The 15125-nt window shown below is 46.8% G+C and overlaps 2 non-coding genes across 2 annotated transcripts; one reads left to right on the top strand and one right to left on the bottom strand.

Annotated features, from left to right (window-relative positions):
- The first annotated feature begins 13808 nt into the window (after positions 1-13808).
- LOC150016650 (U1 spliceosomal RNA) lies at positions 13809-13964 on the top strand. The gene has a single exon (XR_016510107.1). It is a non-coding gene; the product is annotated as a U1 spliceosomal RNA (small nuclear RNA).
- Positions 13965-14758: 794 nt separating this feature from the next.
- Positions 14759-14874, bottom strand: LOC150016649 (U5 spliceosomal RNA). The gene has a single exon (XR_016510236.1). It is a non-coding gene; the product is annotated as a U5 spliceosomal RNA (small nuclear RNA).
- Between the last annotated feature and the right edge of the window lie 251 nt (positions 14875-15125).

Raw genomic sequence — 15125 nt, 5'->3', positions numbered from 1 at the left:
TCAGTGGATTGAGTGAGCACCAGCCTGCGAACCAAAATGTCGCTGGTTTGATTCCCAGTCAGGGCACATGCCTGGGTTGTGGGCCAGGTACCCAGTTGGAGGCATGAGAGAGGCAACCAACTGCACCTGGATGTTTCTCTCCCTCTCTCCCTCCCTTCTCCTATCTCTAAAAATAAATAAAATATATTTTTTAAATTATGGATAAAGATAGTACCCACCTTATAGGTTGTTGTGAGAAGTAAATAAGTCCGTTATGTAAAGCATTCAGGACCATGCTTGCTGCTATTATTATTATTATTATTATTAAGAACAAAGCCTAATTTCCAGTTCCTATCATTGACTCCAATCCTCCAAACTGGGATTCTGGCTTCTCTGGAACATGCTGTGCATAGTGTTGCCTCCAGGCCTTTCTGCAAGATGTTCTTTCACCTTAGAATGATACCACTCCTCCACCCCAGAGCCTTCCAAAGATCACCTCTTCCTGATCCCCCCTGATGCTCTCCAACTAGAACCACTTCTCCCTTTGCCCTTCTGCTGTGTCCTGCTTAACCCGCAGTCTCCTTCTGCAGCATAATACGCACAAGGTGCATTCCGTCGTTCCGGCTCTGAGAACTTCGGCTGTGAGTTTTCCAAGAGACAGGGACGGTGTCTTATCTCTTTATGACCCATTAATGTTGTCATGGAGCAGCACTAAACACTCAAGAAGTGCTTGTGAAAAGAAAACAAGAAAAAAGGGAATAACAGGGAGGGAGGGGAGGAGCGAGAAAGGAAGAGGAAGAGAAAGGAGAGAAAGATGTAAGGTGAATTAGAGGTGATGCTAAGAGAGACTTTAAGAGAAACCAGCCTGGCTCCATTGCCCTTCTAACAATTTTGGGGAAAGAACCTGGAGACTGGAGATTTTGGGTGACTTGCAATGCTTCGATGGGTCTTATTTTCACTCCTTGAGCCATGGCATTGAAGCAGACTTGGAAAACCTCAAAGTGGCTCTGAACTTGCTATGTAGCCCCTCTGAAGCTCAATTTCCTCATCTGTAATAGAGATAATAACGGTACTTATCTAATTGGGTTGTTAGGAGGATCAAATGAGAAAATAACTGGGAAATCCTTGGCACATGGTCCACAGTAAATGCTGTGTCATGATGGTGATGATTCAATGATTCCGAGAATCCCAGACATGTTGAAATAAAAAGCTGATCACTGCTGGGGAGGGGAGGTGCTTCCTAAGCTCAGAGAGATGCCTATTGTCCTAGCACCCGACCCAGTGGTCACGCAGAGGTCGCACAGGGTTTTCTCCTGCGCCTTCCCACCGCACCCACTGCCCCCAACAAAATACCCAAAAAAGACTTATGATTGCTTGATTAAAGGAAGCGGATACACAATTAATTTCAATTTGAGACTCACCCCCCAACCCATCTTTCAAAAAGAATTGCACACCCTATTCTAATTTACACACTGAATCAACGTGGAATTTTCCAGCGGGTTCTGAAGCCTTTGAAGTGACCAGACCAGACTATTGATTTATTTCCAACTACACTCTTTCTTTGAACCCAGAAGGGTCAAGGTTAATTATATAATAAAACACACTGCGCCCAGTTGCCCCCTCCGTGGGCGCAGGGAGCCCCCAGACCTTTTCGAGCAGACTGTAGATCGGATTTCTGATCCCTTCCCTGCATTCATTTCCTTCATCAGGGCCCATTAAGAAGAAGTAACGCCCCCTCTTCCGACCCCTCATTTCCTCCCTCAGAGATAAATTTTAATTTGCTAGAAACCAACAAAGAGGATCTGAGTACCCTGCTGTGGAGAAGTCTTGTTGGGAGCACCTACTGTGGGGGCTGGCTGGGAAATGGGGTGGGGTGGGGGTAGGAGGAGGGAAGAAAGGGACACCACCACCACACCACACCCCACCCCCACCCCCACCCCCGCTACACACACACCCCGCCAAGTTCGCCTCCCACGTGCGGACCAGGCGCCCAGAGCAGCTGACTCTGCGGGTGCGGCCGGCATGGCCAGTCCTGTTAAGCCTTCCTTGCTGGCTGAAGTAAGATAACCCGCTGGTCTTGGCTTCTCTGGTGGGTGCTCAGTCAGCCCTCAACAGCTGCGGGAGGTGAACACTGTCTTCGTTCGTCCCACTTTCCTGGGTGATGAAACAGGCGCTGAGTGGTAACAAAATGATTCCAGTTATCACAGTAGGAAGTGTTACGCCAGGCCTGGAACCTAAGCTTCGGTTTTCCTTGTTAAACAATGGATTCTTTTCCCTGCCTCCTCTTATCCCAGGGAAACAACATTGCAAATGTTCTTTTTATTTCCATCATCAAAAGAAAAAATAATGAGCCCTGGCTGCTGTGGCTCAGTGGATTGAGCGTCGGCCTGCGAGTCAAGTGTCGCTGGTTCGATTCCCAGGCAGGGCACATGACTAGGTTGCACGTCAGGTCCCCAGTTGGGGGCGCAAGTGAGAGGCAACCACACAAAATTAAAAAAAGAAAAAAGAAAAAAGAATGATTCAAAACTATTATATAATAGATAGTCCATAACCCAATGACCCCAATTGTCCCACAATGTTCATCTCAGCCATTTTCCCCCATTCAGGATCCAACCAGGAGTCACCCACTGCCTTGGTTGCCATGACTCCTTATTCTCCCCTGTTCCAGAACAGCTCAGCCTTCTCTTTTTTTTCCTGACATTGACAGTTCTGAAGGGACAAGGTCATTTGCCCTACAGAGTGACGCACAGTGTGGATTTGTCTCATGTGTCCTCCTGACTAGAGAGTCAGACCATATTTTTGCCATAAACAGTTCACATTTTAGGGCATTACATCTGGAGGCCCATGATGCCAACTGTTTGTGTCAGGGATTTTCAGCTTGTTCTCTGCCCTCCTGGAGGCCTCTGGTGTGGAGGGAAGGAGTGTGACTGGTTCTGCATGGGTGTGCTGGAGCCTTAGTAACGGGAGAAGCATGCTCTTTGGGCCTCTTCCAACCCCAACGATTGCAACCTAAAGCCTTGGGAGGAAACCCACCCAACACAGCCCGAGATGCACGTTCCTGTTTCTTCTCACTAGGTTTGAGCCTCCATGAGTCACCTTCGAGACTCTCAGACAAAATCTATTTCCTGTATTTCTCTCCTCTCTGCTTCTACAACCCTTAGTGGTTTGTCTCCATCTAGTAGAGGCTCCTGCTACCCCAGTTCGTCCAGGGCCCAGCCCGGTGCCCACCATAGAAGGTTCTCTATAAATATTTGCCAAACAAGTTGTAACTCAAAGAAAACCAGTCTGCCTTGTAATCAATCTCAGTTTCACATTTGAAAGAAAACTCAACATCCAAAAACAAACTGAAAAGCTGTTTAAGTCTTTGCTGAATAGCCTGGAAGAGGCACAGGAGGATGAATTACATTAGATGTTATACACCAGAGTCCTGAGTATTCTTTCTGCCCATTTCCCTCCCTGTTGGCTTATGGCCCCTCCTTCACCTGATTCTGCATGGGTGTGCTGGAGCCTTAGTAATGGGAGAAGCATGCTCTCTGGGCCTCTTCCAACCCCACCTCCAGTCTATTCTGGATTTTCTCTCATTGTTGCCTAAACCCCTCTTCCCTCAGGGTGAATGTGGTTCTACTTCAAGTAATTCTATGTCTTAAAATGTTTTTTGTATTAATTTAAGTTAAACAAGCAATACACAAAAACATTCTTCTTGTTTAAAAACAAGAAAGTAAAATGTTACATTATTTCCCCTCACAACCACTCCAAGTCCAGCCTGTTCTCCCGGTAATTGTTATCAGCTAATGATGTTCTTCCAGGCCTTTTTTTCTGTAGTTATAGACTTCCATATGCACCTAAATCACATACACGGTATACTAAATAATGCTATTTATATTTCCAAAGTGTTTCCAATTTCCAGTGCTACAACGGGCATCCTTGCACTGGCTTCCTGTGCTCATATCTGCATGTGTTTCTGCTGAGTAGAGACCAGAGGATTTGCTGAACTCTGGGGCATGTGTGTTGTGGGTCTAACCAGCCCCCGGAGTGATCCCAGTAGGTGACTATGTATCCCTATTCTCCGCCAGCAGCCTATGAGAGGACCAGGACTGTTTTGGTCTTGCAAGGAAGCTTCTGCTTCTTCCAAGGCTGCTCTGAGGACCAAAGAGAGGATCCAAGAGCTCTGTTCATTAGTAGACAGCTAGTTCCATTCCAACAATCTTAACTAATTTAGAAATGATTTGATAGCTTCCCTTATACAGCACAGACTAGGGACCAAGAACCCGTGTTCACACATTTAACACTAAACCTATGAGATAGATATAATTATCATGATGTCTGCTTCACAGATGAAGTAATTGAGGCACAGAGAAGTTTGGTAACTTGCTCAGGGTTACACAGTGGAAAAATTGGGATCAGATCTAGGACCTATGCCTCCAGAGCCTGAGTGGTAGCACGGTACAACACTGCCTTTCAAGCTTTGATGTGGGCATTCCACGCTCATCATTGGGCACATATATTTGTTTTTATTTTATTTTATGTTTTATTTTTTATTTTAGAGAGAGGGCAAGGGAGGAAGAAAGGGAGAGAAACATTAATCAGCTAGGCACATCTATTTGTTTTCTAAAGCACTATTCTTATTCTGTTATTTCATTTGAAGTTCTTGATGACTCTTTGGGACAGGAAGGCCCACCTTAGAGATGGGAAAAGTAAGGCTCAAAGAGAGGTCACCAGGCTTACAGCATAACAGGGACAGATTCTACCTCAAGAGGAACGAGGAAGGAAAAGTAATGCCATGTCCACAATTTAATGCCCTTAACCTGCCTCTACAGTGTCAGTCCAACCCTGTTTTAATTAAGATATCGAGAGAAAAGCTCCCTTAGGCTTGTCCCCCCTCACTCTGTTTATTCATCTCCTCTTCCCCACCTGCCTCCCTCGTGTCTTATTTCCTTATCTCCCTCACCTAGTCAGACGTCCATTCATCCTTTCAAGAAACATTTCTTGAACCCAGGAGGTGCCAGCCTCTGTGGTTAATGCCAGGGATACAGATGTGAATGCTGGAATTCTCCCCTGGGAAGGTCAATACCAAGTCAGCTCCTACCATCTGCTTGCTGTCCATCCATCCACCCTTCTCACTCCTGCTGCCCCTTCCCTCACCCCAGTTAGCAACAAGAGCCCCTTTTCTGCCTGCCTCCATTACCCTGTGGCAGATAGTGGAGAAGGGTTAAGACTCATGAAATATGAGCGAATGGGAACCAGCAGTGAAGACCTAGAGCAGCACGTTTGCAGAGAAAGCCTGCATTCCATGCCTGCTGTCTGCTCTGGAAAGGCAGGCTGCAGTCCCATGGAGTCAGCCCACCCAGAGATGCCGGCTCATCTGGCCCAGCAGAAGGCCCCATACCCCAGCCTCACAGATCCCAAGAAATGATAGCTGGTTACAGGGCAGAGAAATGGGCAGGTCCACACACTCTGTGGTGCTGCGTAGCCTACGGCACTTGGGATGAATGTGTCTGTGTATGCATGTGTGAGTGCATGTATGCGTGGATGTGTCATGTGTATGTGCTTGTGCATGTGGGTGAGGGTGTGTGCCAGCGTGTCCAGCCTGGCCATCTTGGCGTGACCATGCAGCCCTACTTTGGCCTTGCTGAGCCTTTCATCCCCACAGTGAGTGGGCCTGATGGGATCAGCTGTGTACCTGAAGGCAGAGCATTCTGATCACAGGCAGTGCTGTTTGTCTTCCTCCTGCTCTTATCTCTATTCCCCTGTGCCCAGAGCTTAGCATCAAAAAATGTCAGAGCCTGGAAGGAAATTTGGAGATTATCTAACTCAGACCTTCCCCTGACAGGAGGGAGCTCAAGCCCTGGAGAGGGTACTCATGCCTGGAAGAGATCACCCAGCCAGTCAGAAACAGCTGGGATGAGAATCCACATCCCCCGCGCCAGTTTCACATTCTTGCCACAATCCCACTGCCCGGACTTGTGTCTGCTCCACAGTCTGCAAATGATGGAACTCATCCAGGCTGGGAATGAGAACACTCAACGCTAGAGAAGGTGTCTGGGAGTCAGGAGCTACTTCACTATGTCCGCGCTGGGCCCTTCGTCACCACTCTTTCCACTTGGGGCGAGCATTATACCTGCTCTGGGAGCATATTCTGGTCTCCTCATGCTGGACTTTAGTTGGTGGTCAGATATGCTTTTGTTTAATTACAAATGGAAAATGAATAAGTTCTTATTTGATAAATGCAGTGGACAAAACTTTCAATAGGTGGGGTTCAGGAGAAAAAATAATAAATGGTATCTTTGATGAAAGTCTTGGAAATATTTTTGGAACAGATGAATGCAGGCTGACAGTATAACAGGAGCCTGGGAGAGACTGAACTTGAGTGGTTTTTGGTCCCTTCATCAAAACAAAAAAGGTCAGAGTCCTCTGTATCACCTCAGGAGGTAAATTATCTTTGAGGAGATGAAGAGGCTTTTCCATGACAGGAAAGAGGCTCCCTCCAACAACAACCCAATTGTTCTGTAAAGGGGGTATCATTGAAATTACTATGTATTCTGGAGACCATCCTGGGGCTGCCATTGGAAAGGCTGGATGGGAAAGGATCTTTTGAGGGGTAGCTCTGAAAGGAGAAGTGGATGGCACGTGCTGGTGTGGGTTCCCAGGGAGAGCTTGTATAGAAACAGGGGAGTCCAAAAATCCCCAGAGTTTGCAGCTGTGGGATGGGAGGAAGGAAGCAGCTTTCAGAATGCCTCCACATGCCTGAGGCTGGTTTGGATGCTTCTAAGGCCTCAGGTAGATGGGAGGGGTCTTGAACCAGGGGATGATATGGAAAAAGCAGACAGAGCCTACGTAAGTGTCTATGAATGGTCAGAACTGTTTGCAACACCCACTGCGTCAGAGGACGCAGTCAGGGATATATAAGCAGCTGCGGACATTTTAGCTCTCTCGCTCTCGTGTGCTCCCTCCATGTGGCTTGGAGGAGGGGTCTCCAGGCTGCTTTAAGAGGCTCTCGCCACGTGATTTTGAGGAAAGGAGATCCACGCGTTTTGCAGGAAGAAGGCAGTTTACAAGGAGGCGGAAAATCCAGGCGGTTCTGCATTGAGAGCTGGAGGGCACCACAGAACAGAAGGGACCTCCCCAATCAGAAGAGTGATTGGCAGCTGCTGGTAAAGCTGAACTGTGTTTGGAAAGTAGGGAAATGGCGTTTCTGACTTTCCTAAGACTGGCCAGGTTTGGTAGGAGGTTGGCAAGGATGTGTGTTTATGGGTGTTTTAAAAAACATAAGACTTAACAGCAGAAATCCGCAAATAATCTAAATCTATATAACTGTTAAATAAACAATTCTTTTTCTTTTTGCTAAACTCTGGTATTGAGAGTTATAATTCTGGCGGAGAAGGAAAACTCTGATTCCAAAAAAACTCCGCTGCCTTGCGGCATACCTCTTCAGGGGAAAGGCTAAGGGAGTAAACCCCGACAGAAAATCCGGAGCCGGAGTCCCTAAGGCGGTTTGACGTTGTAGTCAATACGGGCAACTCCTGCGGCGCACCTGAAGCCAAGCTGTATTGACTCCGTCTTTCCCTTGGACCCTTCAGCTGCGAAGAGAGGGGGGGTCTGCTGCATGGGCAACAGCAGACCCTCCATATCACCCTGCCCAGGCTCTGTAGCTTCAGCTTCACTGGAGAGGACACTCCAGCGTCATCGCAAGATGTCGATTCAACACGGGAGGAGACAGATACCGTGTCACTCCCGAGTCGGACTGCACAGCCATTCTCGGCGGTGCAGATAGACTCTTAAGAAGCTACACCATCGTCTCTCGAGGCTCTGTAGCTTCAGCTTCACTGGAGAGGACACTCCAGCGTCATCGCAAGATGTCGATTCGGCACGGGAGGAGACAGATACCGTGTCACTCCCGAGTCGGACTGCACAACCATTCTCGGCGGTGCAGATAGACTCTTAAGAAGCTACACCATCGTCTCTCGAGACGGACGGCTACCGACGGAATTCTGGCGGCGGGCAATCGAGCCCCTAACTAAAGAGCCCGTGGGTTTCTTTTCAATTGGAGCAGCCCAGGGGTTCTGTAACAGGCTGGGCGCAGTGGGTCCCAGCTGTGAGTTTGGGCCCTGAGGAAACAATGTGCTTGCCTGGGGCTGCCTTTTTGGCCCTGCAGCAGGCTGAGCACAAAGGAGTGTGAGAAATGCTCACAATAAAACACCGGGACACAGGACTTTAGCAGCAAAGTAAGGCGTTTGTTTATTCATGGGTCTGCAGAGCTGGGCACAGCCAGCCAAAGGCATGCACGCCCGAAGTAGACAAGGCAAACTGGTTTTATACTAATGCAATTAGCTCCCCCTCCTCTCTCCTTCCAGGTTCACAATCTAACACAATTAACTACTTAACTAAGGGAGTGATTAACTAAGGGTAATCTAGTTATAGGTCTATCTCCAACTTATTTGCAAAATTATCTAGCTGCATCTTCCTGTTACAGAAACGGGAGTCCAAAAACAAACCCCAGAGTTTGCAGCTGGGAGATAGGGAGCAGGAAGCAGCTTTCAGGATGCCCTTGCATGCCTGGAGCGAGTGGCTGGAAACATTGTTGCAAAGATCCGCTTTACTTCTAAGACTCAGGAAGATGGGAGGGATCTTGGACTGTGGGCTGGTACCGAGGGAGCAGACAGAGCTTATGTAGGGTTCTGTGAATGGTCAGGACGGTTTGCAACACCGACTGCGTGAGAGGACACAGTGAGGGAGAGAGAGGAGGCAGGGAGGAAGAGAAGGAGCTGTGGACATTTTGGGCTGGCTCTGGCTCTAAGAGGCGCTCTCTCTCAAGCTCTCTCTGGCTCTTGTGGGCTCCCTCCATCTGGCTTGGAGAAGGGATCTCCAGGCTGCTTTAAGAAGAGGCTCTTGCCAGACTGCTTTGAGAAGGAGAGGAGATCCATGCGGTTTGCAGGAAGAAGGCAGTTTACAAGGAGGCTGAGAATCCAGGCAGTTCTGCATTGAGAGCTGGAGGGCACCACAGCACAGAAAGGACCTCCCCAATCAGAACTGAGTGACTGGCAGCTACTGGTAAAGCTGAACTGTGCCTAGGAAGTAGGGAAACAGTGTTTCTGACTTTACTAAGACTGGCCAGGTCTGGGAGGGGGAGACAGGACTATGTGTAAATAAACAATTCTTTTTCTTTTCACCAAACTCTGGTATTCAGAGTTGTAGTTCTGGCGGCGGGCAATTGGGCCCCTAACTAAACAGCCCGTGGGTTCTGTTTCAATCGAAGCAGCCCAAGGGTTCTGTTACATTCCCATTCCTCTGTGTTTGGTGATGACAATCTTCCTCCTTTTGATCCCAGAGATATGTGTGAGCAGCTGCGGAATGTCATTTCCTGGCCCCTTTTCCATTATTCATCTGTTAATTATCTCCTACTGGTTTGAGTGTCACTGGCTTCTTTGTCCCTTATAGGAAGTGTCCCTTCATCCCCAGAAGACACCCAAAGTGAAGTGCTGTCACTGATTGGAGGTCCTCTGCCTTTCTGGAGGTCACACTGTTATCAAGCAAAGCAAGGCTTGTTCACATGGCACCTGGGTGTATGACATAACAATTAGTTTAGAGAAAAACAGGTCTTTATATACAATATTCCAACCTGCAAGGGCTGGGAGCACTTCAATTCAGAGCCCTGTTCTTCCATGAGACCCAGCACTTCCCTTGCTTCCCAAAAGGCTATAAGCCAAAACCAAGCCCAATAGGTCCCCATTCCTTATCTGTCAGCTCTCTCCTTCAGGATCTGGGGTACATTGTCATCAGCCTTCAAATAATACTCCAGGAAAGCATGTGCCATGTTACACTGGATCATGGTGAAATCCAGGAAAGGCACAACTCCTAAGAGAGTGTCCTTTCCATATGTCCTGAGTTCCAAGAGTCCAGATAGAGTCTGGGACTGCAAGGCAGAGTCTTTGGTGACTTCAGAGTCAGCTGGACCTGGCATGATCAAAGCAACAGCATGCTGGCTTTCTTACTAGTCCAGGCCCTATGGCCAGATCCTGACTACAAACTACATGGCCGTTTCTTCCTTCTCATCGCATACCAGCTGTTACAGAAACAGGGGAGTCCAAAAACAAACCCCAGAGTTTGCGGTTGGGAGATAGGGAAAAGGAAGCAGCTTTCAGGATGCCCTTGCATGCCTGGGGCTAGTGGCTGGAAACATTGTTGCACAAAGATCCGCTTTACTTCCAAGGCTTAGGAAGATGGGAGGGATCTTGGACTGTGGGATGGTACGGAAGAAGCAGACAGAGCCTATGTAAGGTTCTGTGAATGGTCAGAACTGCTTGCAACACCCACTGCGTGAGAGGACACAGTGAGGGAGAGATAAGCAGCTGCAGACATTTTTAGCTGGCACTCTGGGGCTCTCTTGCTCTGGCTCTGGCTCTCATGGGCTCCCCCATGTGGCTTGGAGAAGGGGTCTCCAGGCTGCTTAAAAAAGAAGCTCTCGCCTTGCGGTTCTGAGGAGAGGAGATCCACGCAGTTTACAGGAAGAAGGCAATTTACAAGGAGGCGGAGAATCCAGGCGGTTCTGCATTGAGAGCTGGAGGGGACACCACAGAACAGAAAGGATCTCAATCAGAATTGAGTGATTGACAGCTACTGGTAAATCTGAACTGTGCCTAGGAAGTAGGGAAACGGTGTTTCTGACTTTCCTAAGACTGGCCAGGTCTGGGAGGGGGAGGCAGAACTATGTGTAAATAAACAATTCTTTTTCTTTTCACCAAACTCTGGTATTGAGAGTTATAATTCTGGCGGCAGGCAATCGGGCCCCTAACTAAATAGCCCGTGGGTTCTGTTTCAATCAGGGAAGTCCAAGGGTTCTCTTACACAGCTTTACTACAAACTGCATAGCTGCTCCTTCACTACAGGCAGCATGGCTGAATCCCCTTCTGGCTCCTTCCTCATGGCAACTCCTCATCTCTTCTACATTCACTCCACCCACACTGGTCCTATGGAGGACCAGTTCTCCTACAAAGCTGCCTAGCTGCTATATCATGGCTCTGTTCCTATACACCAGACCTAGCCAACTCCCATCTACACCCTTTCAGACTGTCTAGCCCCTTTCAGACTGCTTGGCTTCTCTCCTCTTATGGCTGCCTGCCCTTATTTTATTTTATTTTACTTTATTTTATTATTTTTTTTTATACCAGGTTTATTGAGGGAAGAGAGGGAAAGGGATTAGAGGTAAGCAGAAAACTCCCGGTCCATCTCAAGGGGCCCCTTGGAGAAAGGGGGAAGGGGAAAGGGAGAAAGGGATAGGGGGAAGGGGTGGACACTCTGGGTCACCCAGAAGGGCTTGTAGGAATTTCCTCCTATATCTGCCTGCCCTTATTTTAAATTCTGACCCAGGGCACCATAGTCATTGTTATAAAAAGTGTCTTAAGCCTATCTTCTGCCCTTTTATCTGGGGGCAGCATAGCTTCCCTTCAGGAAAGGCTAGTATCTTAAGTCTATGATCTGCCTTTTTGCCCTGGGCTGTAGCACAGGTATTATCTAGTTACCAACTTGCCATAGATAGGCAAAGTACCTTAAAAGCTGTACTATCTCCTTTCCCCAAGCCTGAAATCTAGAGCTGTGGGGACTTTGGGGACCCCTTGCTCTCTTACACTTCCACATTTCCTAAGACTTACTACTGTTATTTCCCTGGCCTTGGCCAGGGGCTCCAGGAAAGATACACGGAGGCTGTTGGGTGGAGCATCTAGTCTGGCAGGAAAGCTCCAATGCAGGCATAGGGATAACATCCAGCAGAACCTGGGAAGCTGGGTGTTATCGTTGGCAGCCGTCCGTCTCGAGAGACAATGGTGTAGCTTCTTAAGAGTCTATCTGCACCGCCGAGAATGGTTGTGCAGTCCGACTCGGGAGTGACACGGTATCTGTCTCCTCCCGTGTTGAATCGACATCTTACGATGACACTGGAGTGTCCTCTCCAGTGAAGCTGAAGCTACAGAGCCTGGGCAGGGTGATATGGAGGGTCTGCTGTTGCCCATGCAGCAGACCCCCCCTCTCTTCGCAGCTGAAGGGTCCAAGGGAAAGACGGAGTCAATACAGCTTGGCTTCAGGTGCGCCGCAGGAGTTGCCGGTGTTGACTACAACGTCAAACCGCCTTAGGGACTCCGGCTCCGGATTTTCTGTTGGGGTTTACTCCCTTAGCCTTTCCCCTGAAGAGGTATGCCGCAAGGCAGCGGAGGTTTTTTGGAGTCAGAGTTTTCCTTCTCAGTTAACAGTTATATAGATTTAGTTATTTGCGGATTTCTGTTAAGTCTTATGTTCTTTAAAACACCCATAAACACATATCCTTGCCTCCCCACTACCAAAGCAGGCTAGCTTTAGAAAAGTTAGAGAAACAGTTTCCCTACTTTCCAAACACAGCTCAGTTTTACCAGCAGCTGCCAATCACTCTTCTGATTGGGGAGGTCCTTTCTGTGCTGTGGTGCCCTCCAGCTCTCAGTGCAGAACCGCCTGGATTCTCAGCCTCCTTGCAAACTGCCTTCTTCCTGCAAACCGCATGGATCTCCTCTCCTCAAAACCGCATGGCGAGAGCCTCTTAAAGCAGCCTGGAGACCCCTTCTCCAAGCCACATGGAGAACTTAGCTTCTTTATTCTGCATGGAGAAGGCCCCTTCACCAAGCCGCATGGAGGGGGTGAGAGTGGGGGTGAGAGTGAGAGAGAGAGCGCGAGAGCGAGAGTGAGAGCAAGAGCAAGAGCGAGAGAGAGCTAAAATGTCCGCAGCTGCTTATGTATCCCTGACTGCGTCCTGTGACGAAGTGGGTGTTGCAAACAGTTCTGACCATTCACAGAACCTTACATAGGCTGGGTGTGCCTTTTCCATACCATCCCCTGGTCCAAGACCCCTCCCATCCACCTGAGGCTTTGGATGCATTAAAGCCATTTTGCATAAAAAAGACACTAGCCACCAGCCTCAGGCATGTGGAAGCATTCTGAAAGCTGCTTCATTTTCCCCATCACCCATCCGGAAACTCTGGGGATTTTTGGACTCCCCTGTTTCCGTAACAAATTGAGTGCTGGCCAGCAAATCAAAGGGTCGCCAGTTCCACTCCCAGTCAGGGCACATGCCTGGGTTGTGGGCCAGGTCCCCTGTTTGGGGAGCGTAAGAGGCAACCACACGTCGATATTTCTCTCCCTCTCTTTCCCTATCCCTTCCCCTCTCTCTAAAAAATAAGTAATATCAAAAAAAGAAAGAAAACTAATAAAATTGACAACCTCGACAAGATTTATGAGATCAAAAAAAGAGAAGAAATAAACAATATTGGGAATGAAAAAAGTGGACACAAAGGTACAGCAGAGCCCTAAATGATAAAGAACGTTAAGAACCATGTGCCAATACGGCAATAAAATTTAAAACTGCAGAGGAAATACTTTCCGGGTCATTTTATGAGTTTTATATCCTTGATAATAAAACAAGGACAGTACTGTAAAATAATGTTTTTATAGGTCAATTCCACTAAAGAATTTAAATATAAACGTTTAATCATAATATTAGCAAATTGAGTCCAACGATTTTTAAAATATAATATGATCAAGCTGGGTTTTGCAACAGACTGAATGTTTGTGTTCCCCCAAAGTGGGAGAAGGGCTATATAATCAACAAAGAATTACTATTTGAAGTCTGGAGTCTAGAGGCTGTGTACAAAACTCTTGTAGTCACTAAGAAAAAAATGTGCAATCTAAGAAAAAATAGGCAAAAGACATGTATAGGTATTTCACAAAAGAGAAACCAAGAATGGCCCCAAAAACTTTGAAAAGATGAGCCTCATTAGTAGTAATTAGAAAAATGTACATTAAAACCACTGTAAATACTCACCTGGCAGAGGAGATACCATGATCACGCAGTTGGTTTTCCCAGGGTGAGGCTTATCCAATGCACTCTGGATGACCCTTGTGATTTCCTCAAATGTGGGAAACTCGACACAATTTGTGCTAGTGGGGCGCTATGTTCACTCACTCCCCTCAAAAAAATAAGTAAATAAATGAACGAATAAATAAATAAAGCCACTGTAACACATCATTTCATATCTACCAGATGAACAAAAATTAAAGTCAGCATACTAAGGGCCAGTAAGGATAAGAAGCAATGGGAATACATAGAAGAAATTGGTGGAAGTGTTAATTTCGCGGACAATTATTATACCTATCTGCCCTAGATGCAGTGATTCCATTCCACACTTTACAGAGTATTTGCACTTGCTCACCATGAGTAACATCATTCTAATAACCATAATCTGGGGGTGGGGTGAGGTGTGGGGAATTCTCCATGAAGGGAGAATGGATCTATAAACTGTAGTCTGTTCATACGTTGTAATACTACAGAATTGTGCTGTCTGATGGTATTAGTCACAAGTGCCTGTCGAGGGCTTGAAATGTGCTAAATGTAAAATATACACTGGATTTGAAAGATTTGGTATGAAAAAATAAAGTGAAACATTTTCATAATCTTTTACATTGATTACTTGTTGAAATAATACTTTAAATTATACTACAATCAAGCTCGCTGGCTTCCCCTTTTGCTTACGGTTTTTGAAAAGCTTAAAAATCCCCTTTTTTCAATTGGTAGTACTGCAGTGAAAAAATAAACAAACGATACAGTATTTACTATTAGCAAAATATATGGGAACCCGAAAGACTTCCTTCTTATACGCTTTTAATGTGCAAGTGAGTTTAAAGCTGTAACTACAACCAGCACGAAAACATACACGCTTCCAACCAATAAATATTCATGAGCAACTTTTTTTTAAACAGCATTATCAGCCTTGCCGAAACAAGGCCTCAAAAAATTAGGTTAAAACTCAGAATTGTCCCTCTCCACGGAAATCTTTAGTAAAAGGCGAAAGATTTATACGATCTGAAGAGAAACCAGAGTATGTAGCATTAACAGCTAAAGCACACCTCGGGTAAAGGAAACTTCTATTGCACTGACGGTGGCTAGTCAACGCCAAGATTCAGTACCTGAATGAAGGTTTACAGTTTACTCTGTAAATGAGAATCTAATTTTCAGAAAATATAAGTGGGAAGAATTTTAAGTTTTGCGTTTTAAAATTGTACTTGTTGCAGTGCACTGTGGGTATGTAAATAAGGCGAGTCACCGTTCTTTCGATTCCGGAAATACTTTATTC

The sequence above is a fragment of the Furipterus horrens genome, unplaced genomic scaffold (assembly GCF_987537825.1).
Source record: "Furipterus horrens unplaced genomic scaffold, mFurHor1.1.pri manual_scaffold_3, whole genome shotgun sequence".
Taxonomy (NCBI): domain Eukaryota; kingdom Metazoa; phylum Chordata; class Mammalia; order Chiroptera; family Furipteridae; genus Furipterus; species Furipterus horrens.
Note: the sequence above shows the minus strand (reverse complement) of the source record. Positions and strands in the feature narration are given on the sequence as shown.